General features: G+C 52.8%; 1 long non-coding RNA gene across 2 annotated transcripts; it reads left to right on the top strand.

The window, feature by feature from the left end:
- Nucleotides 1-690: 690 nt before the first annotated feature.
- Nucleotides 691-6,127, top strand: LOC115302504. 2 transcript variants are annotated; one of them, XR_003913501.1, is made up of 3 exons: nucleotides 691-757; nucleotides 4,842-4,924; nucleotides 5,968-6,127. It is a non-coding gene; the product is annotated as an uncharacterized LOC115302504 (long non-coding RNA). The 2 variants fall into 2 exon arrangements; XR_003913500.1 differs by lacking the exon at nucleotides 691-757 and adding an exon at nucleotides 3,051-3,222.
- The last annotated feature ends 1,141 nt before the right edge of the window (nucleotides 6,128-7,268 follow it).

Raw genomic sequence — 7,268 nt, 5'->3', positions numbered from 1 at the left:
ACCGTGACCGGCCGCACTTGGTCTGTTTCCTTCAGTTCCTAAAGCGTTAAGGGAATCGGAGATAAAAAGATGCGTGCGGAAAAAGAAGCAGCCACAGCCGGCCTCCACAAAGATCTTTTTAGTGTCAAGTTAAATGTACACAAATAGCGGATGATGATCTCTTTTATTGGACTAACATTTATCCAGTAATATCCACACACTTTTAAAACCATTGAGGCCTCCTCTTCAGGTGTTCATTTGAATAGAAATAGCTGAATGAGTGTTTTTATAATTGATCCCCTGAGAACTGAATGTCTAGGGCTGCATAACTAACATTTTCCCATTGCTGGGGTTTTTTTTCCCCCAAATTGCCACTCTGCAAAATTAGGATTTTGTACAGTTTTGATAAGAGAATTAACCTCCCACGTGCCAAACCCCCTGAGTTCGAGAGCCTCCCAGGGAGTCAGCCTGTGCGGGGTCAGCTCCCAAGCCCGCTCATTGCCAAGGGTCGGGGGAGCGGGGGCCTCCGCTGCCTCTTGGTTTCAGGGAGAAACCTTCCAGGATCCGGTGGGAGGTGGGTTGATGGAAGCTTCTGGGCCCAGGGATGCCAGCTTCTTACTTCCACCTTTGTGTTCAGCAGGGCCGGATTCCCGATCCCCGGCCACTCCTGAATGGCCCCGTGCTGGCCCCGTGTGGCCCCCGTGTGTGCCTGGAGGCCGGGCCTTGGGGAGAACAAAGACTTTTCTCTCCTTCCAGTGCTTTCTCGGAGTACTGCCAGGTATACTTCTGTGTTCCTCTAGCTTGGGGGTTCAAATCAAAATATATGCTCATTGCAGAAAACTGGAAAGCTATGTACAAATACAAAGTTGGAAGATAAGTGTCATCCCCGATTCTACCAGCCAGGGCTAGACATTGTTGGGTTTCCTGCCAGCCCTTTTCTACGTGTGTGTGTATTAAATACATGTATATGAAATTGGGATCATGCTCTATATACACTGTTGTGTCCTTTCTTCCCTTTGAATGGTTCATACAAAGCATCTCCTGTGCATTTATGTATGTACTTATTCTTTTTATATATATATATATATATTTTTTTTTACTGTTTTTATTTATTTTTTTAGAGAGGGAGAGAGACAGCATGAGCAGGGGAGGGTCAGAGAGTGAGGGAGACACAGATTCTGAAGACAGGCTCCAGGCTCTGAGCTGTCAGCACAGAGCCTGATGTGGGGCTCAAACCCATAAGCCGTGAGATCGTGACCTGAGCCGAAGTCGGACGCTTAACCAACTGAGCCACCCAGGCACCCCATGTGTATTTATTCTTTAATGTTTATTTTTTGAGCAAGAGAGACAGAACGCAAGTGGGGGAGGGGCAGAGAGAGTGGGGAGACACAGAATCCGAAGCAGACTCCAGGCTCTGAGCTGTCAGCACAGAGCCTGATGCGGGGCTTGAACTCACGAACTGTGACATCACTACCTGAGCCAAAGTCAGACGCCCAACTGACTGAGCCACCCAGACGGCCCTCTCCTGTGTCTTTAAACATGTTTGTCAGCACCAATTTATCGGCTGCACACACAGCCATCAAATGGCCGTAGTTGAATGAATTTAATTGCCTTTATTGATAGCGAGGTAGGAGCTTTCTGTGTTTTTTGCTTGTTTGTTTTGTTTTGACTGAGTATAAAAGACACAACCCTGGCCCTTCTGGGAGAAGCTTTATTGAAACCAGAGCGAGAAAGTTACTTAGGAAGAAAAATTTCCTTGTGTGGCCCAGAAGTGATGGAAAATGCAAATTCTTCACCTGAGCAGTGATAGGCGTCTCCAGTAAGACAAGCGCTGGTGACCCGAACCGGTGGCAGTGGCCAGGACGCCAGGGGCCGGGACCTGGGCTCACCCCCCTCCTCGGGGCTGTGCTGCTCTCCCATGTCCCTTCCCACTCTGAATAAAGTTGCCGTCTGCCCTGTATTCAGGAGGCTGCTCTCACCTGTAGGGCACAAACTCCTAGCTGGGCTAGCTTCAAAGGCAGGGACATGACTCTGTCACGTGACAGGGTCCCCGAGGCGGCAGCTCCAGGGTGGCCAATTCAGCCACTTGCCTGACATCACCCAAGACCCCTGACTCCCCGCGGCCGCCCTCAGCAGGCGCTCCATGGGGCACATCAGCTGCCCCCGTCCAGGCCCGCTATCCACACACGGTGAAGCCCAGTGCTGGAAAAGGGGCTTCAGATGGGGTTTTGTTTTTTTTTTTCCTGGCAGCAAGGACAACCTTTTCCAGAAGGCCAGACCTCTTTCCCTGTCCAGCCTCCCTTGCCTCCCATTCGCTGGAACCACACGCCCATGCCCAAGTCTCATGCCTCCTTCCTGAGGCTGAGACTAGGAGCTACTGGGAAGGGGCATTGGGGGGGCTGTGGGTGACTTGGGACATGCATTTGCGCTTCTGAATCCTGGGCCCCCGAGCCCCACCCTCCGCAGGCCCCTCCAGGCTTTCGGCACTGACCTCTTCAACTGCAGGTTCACTTGGAACCCAAGGCAGCCTCACCAAGTGACTAGAGTGTTTTTTTATTTTTTTTTAATGTTTTTTTAAAATTTAGTTTTGATACAGAGAGAGAGACAGAGCATGAGAGGGGGAGGGGCAGAGAGAGAGGGAGACACAGAATCCGAAGCAGGCTCCAGGCTCTGAGCTAGCTGTCAGCACAGAGCCTGACGCGGGGCTCGAACTCACGAACGTGAGATCTGACCTGAGCCGAAGTTGGAGGCTCAACTGACTGAGCCACCCAGGCGCCCCTAGAGTGTTAACCGTCCCGGCTTTCACGGTTGGTGTGGGGGGGCACTTGGGATCCTGGAGTCCATGGTGAGACTTGAGGTGGCCTCTGTGGTGGTGTCCCCAGATCCCAGCGTGCCCCAGGAGCCTCCATGATGGCCCTGTTTGGGCGACCCCAAGAGGCCGCCTCACTGCGTAGACCCCCTCCCCTGCCCTCTCTGTGCCTGCCTTCTCAGTTCCATCCCTCCGACTTCTAGAAACAGAATGTTAATTGTCCTGTGGAGACTCCTCCCTCCACAGACAGCCCATCTGGATTGGGAGGGGGCCAATCCCACCCTGGCCCAGTGCCATGATGGATTTGGGGTGCAGGATCGCCGGCCGTGGCTTTTCACCCCCAGCTCAATCTGATTGGTCACTATGGGGATGGACACACGATCCAAAGCTGTTTCACTAAGAGTTGATCTCAGGATGTCTGCTGAGATTTATGGGTAAGAAGTGTGCCTCCCTTCCCCAGAGGTCTCCAGGATGTGAGACCGGAGCTCTGGCCATCCCCGACTCACTACCTCGGGGGAGTCTGCTTGACGGTGAAACCAGCACAGAAGGAAGCAGAGTTAGGAGGTGGAGAGAGACTGGGTTCTGAGGGCATCCAATGAACTCCTAGATCCACCCATACCTGAAGGAGTTCTTCCCCGAAATGATCATTTCCGGAAGCCAATCATTTTTCTTTTCACATGAACCGGATTGAGTTGGGTTTTTGTTGCAGCTGAACAGAGCCTTGATCAAAACACCTACCTGACAGGCTACTCTTCCAAAACCAGGATCCCACAGTCATGCTTTGGTAACCGGCCCAGATGCTGGGGCAGACCGGACCCCCATGATCCCGACGTGGCCGCTTCCTTTGGGTGTGAAAGACTGAAGCTAAGCCTGGTGATCCCTCCTGGGGCCAGTGGCTGCGGTCGCCAGAGCTTCTCTGCTTTCCCCTGCCCGCTGAGAGAGCTGATGTCCTCTCTTGAGGACACATGGCAGGAACAGGATGGGCACTTCCCTCCCTCTCTACGTTGACTCCTCCCTCTTGCGGGCTTCGACAACTCCGGGGACAGTTTCCTGATAATTCAGCTGAAGACATCCACGGCTCGATTTCTGTGCCTCTGGGTGGTCCCCCCAGGCCATTCCAACGACACGGCTCCTTCCTGAGGCCTGTGGTCGGAGCACGTCTCCGCCCAGCTCGGCACACTTCCTGTGTTCCTCCTTCTCCGTAAATCATGTCTCTGGCCTGCTGATCACCGCGTGCACATTTCAAGGGATGCTTTGTGATTTTCATCGACTCTAATGGCGAGAGGCTTTGCTCCTTCTAAGGAGCCAGGGGCTTTCTCTCGAAAAGGTGCCCCGCCCATGTCCAAATGTTCACGAGGCCGGAAGGGAAAGGAAGTGGGGGAAGGAGACTTGGTGTATGTGGGGGGGAGGGTTCCTGGGACCTGGGACCCTGCCGGGACAGGGTGTCTGCCTCTCAGGGCCACCCGACTGTCACCAGGCTCAGCGTTGTTGAGGTTCTGATTCCTTGGGGGGAAGGTGGAAATCTTTGTGTTTTCTTTGTACATGTTTACTTATTTTGAGAGAGAGTGAAAGAGGGTGAGTGGGGAAGGGGCAGAGAGAGAGGATCCCCAGCAGGTTCTGTGCTGTAAGCACGGAGCCCGAAGTGGGTCTCGATCCCCGGACCCTGGGATCATGACCTGAACCGAAATCAAGAGTCCAATGTTTTTACTGACTGAGCTACCCAGGTGCCTGGGAAATCTATGCTGTTATGTTAAATTTCCCATTTTTTAAAATACTGCTGGCCAAAAAATGAGGCCATTTCAATGCTGTGAAGGCCGTCTCTTAGATACCTGTTTGTGACTTCTGTCCTGGCAGACAAATAAAGTGACAGGTGTCAGAGAGCAGGAAACACACAGGCTGGGGACAGGAGGCCTGTGACCTGGTCCTACCCCACATGCTCTGTAACCTTGGGCACATTATTCAGGCTCTAAGAATTTCTAGCTGTTAATGTACATTTTCCTAACCTTTGCCACCACGGTCCTGTAAGACGGATTCCATTTTTCTCACTTTGCAGAAGAGAAAACGCAGCTGGAGGCCGGGCCTTGGGGAGAACAAAGACTTTTCTCTCCTTCCAGTGCTTTCTCGGAGTACTGCCAGGTACTTCTGTGTTCCTCTAGCTTGGGGGTTCAAATCAAAATATATGCTCATTGCAGAAAACTGGAAAGCCCATTCAAGGGCACAGCTGGGAAGGGCAAAGGCCGTGCCCCCGGGGGTGCGGGGCTGGTGGGCCGCACAGCCAGCTCAGGGCTTGAGCCCCGGCACATGTCCGGCGTGCCCAGGAGCCTGCCGTCTGGGCAAGGAAGAGCCTGGGATGTCTTCAGCGGCTCAGACTGGTTGTAGCATCCAGAACCCTCCGGGATCATAGGCAGCTTCCTTTGCCGTGCATGTGACATTCCCCGCTCTCTCGCTTGCCTCTGGGCTGCCCTATCCTTCTGTATCCTCAGCTCATCTTGTTCTGTCACCTTATTTTCTTGTCATGTGCTTAGCACTGGGTGACGTTTCAAAGACCTTTGGCACTGGGTTAGGACGCCATTTATTTATTTTTTTAAATGCTTTAATTTATTTTTGAGACTGAGACAGAGCATGAGTGGGGGAGGGGCAGAGAGAGAGGGAGACACAGAATCCGAAGCAGACTCCAGGCTCCGAGCTGTCAGCCCAGAGCCCGACGCGGGGCTCGAACTCGTGAACTGAGAGATTGTGACCTGAGCGAAGTCGGCCGCTCAACAGACAGAGCCCCCCAGGCGCCCCTAGGATGTCATTAGCTCAGTCAGGAAACCTCAGGAGGAGCGCGGAGTGTGAGCTCACCTCTGGCGTGTGCCTGGGGCTGCGGTGGCCTGACCCTCGCTGCCTTCTGATCCTCCACGGCCCCTCCTGCTCCCAGGGCCTCGGCTTCTGAGAGGAGGGAGATTCGGAAGCGCGCGCACTTAGAAGGATTGGCTCGCTGGCTTCGTGCTTCATTTCAGCCCTCAGGACAGCTCCCCCGGCTGTCGTAGCCCCTTGCCCGGCGCGTGGGGACTCCCCTGTCCTCAGAGAACCTGGGAGAACAGCCCTGTTGGTGAGCAACGGGCCTCACCTCCGTGGGGCTCCTTCCCGGGTTCGTCCCTCATTCCTGTCTCAGCAGGGCCGTCCTTTGCCAACAGGAACGTCAAAGTCTCAGGTCTTGGGACATGGGGCACTGAGTTTGGGATGGAAAGAGCCGATCTGCCTTGGAAAATTGGAGGAAGGAAGTGTGCACGCTCCTGTGAGGCTGGGAGGGAGACGCCGGCCCCCAGGTTCAGACTGCAAAGGGGCGCCCCACATCTCAGCAACCAAGAGAAGTAGGATTCAAATTTTTTAAATGTTTATTTTATTTTTGGGAGAGAGAGAGAGAGACAAAGTGCAAGTGTGGGAGGGGCAGAGGGAGAGGGAGACACAGAATCTGAAGCAGGCTCCAGGTGCTGAGCTGTCAGCACAGAGCCCACTGTGGGGTTCGAACCCATGGACCGTGAGATCATGACATGAGCCAAAGTCGGATGCTCAACCAACTGAGCCACTGAGGCGCCTCATAAGAAATAGCATTAAAATTTTTTTTTATGTTTATTTATTATTGAGACAGAGAGAAACAGACCATGAATGGGGTGGGGCAGAGAGAGAAGGAGGCAGAGAATTAGAAGCGGGCTCCAGGCTCTGAGCTGTCAGCACAGAGCCCAACACAGGGCTTGAACCCATGAACTGTGAGATCATGACCTGTGCTGAAGTCGGACGCCCAACCGACTGAGCCACCCAGGCGCCCCAAGAAAAAGCATTTTAATTCATATTTTAAGCCTCAGGATTGTGGAAAAACCCACGATGAACCAAATATCAAAAAATTTTTTATTTTTTTTATTTAAAAAATTTTTTTAATGTTTTATTTATTTTTGATACAGACAGAGACAGAGCATGAGAGGGGGAGGGGCAGAGAGAGAAGGAGATACAGAACCGGAAGCAGGCTCCAGGCTCTGAGCTAGTTGTCAGCACAGAGCCTGACGCAGGCCTCGAACCCAGGAACGTGAGATCTGACCTGAGCCGAAGCCGGAGGCTTAACCGACTGAGCCACCCAGGCGCCCCTCAAATATCAAAATTTCAAAGACAGGATCAACCGTGCGGGGCCATGTTGGCACCTGAGGCTAAAAGAAAAATCAGCAAGAATGATCTTGTTTCTGTTTAAAATGTTGAGTTTTGTTCATCATGCATTTTCCCCCCGATACTTTTTGCATTAAAATGTTACTTATCTTGATGTGAGGTGTCCTCTTAAATTCTGTGCCTGAGGCGAGGACCCTCTTCACCTCACCCTGATCCCTGGGAGGACCCTGGGCACTGGAGGCCCCCCCCAGACCTCAGGCTGGTTCCCTGACTTTAGGAGAAGCCATCACTTAGACAAAGGCCTCATGTGGTGAGTGTTTTCTTGTGGAAATTAAGTGAA

Source organism: Suricata suricatta, chromosome 9 (genome assembly GCF_006229205.1).
Source record: "Suricata suricatta isolate VVHF042 chromosome 9, meerkat_22Aug2017_6uvM2_HiC, whole genome shotgun sequence".
Lineage (NCBI taxonomy): Eukaryota > Metazoa > Chordata > Mammalia > Carnivora > Herpestidae > Suricata > Suricata suricatta.
Note: the sequence above shows the minus strand (reverse complement) of the source record. Positions and strands in the feature narration are given on the sequence as shown.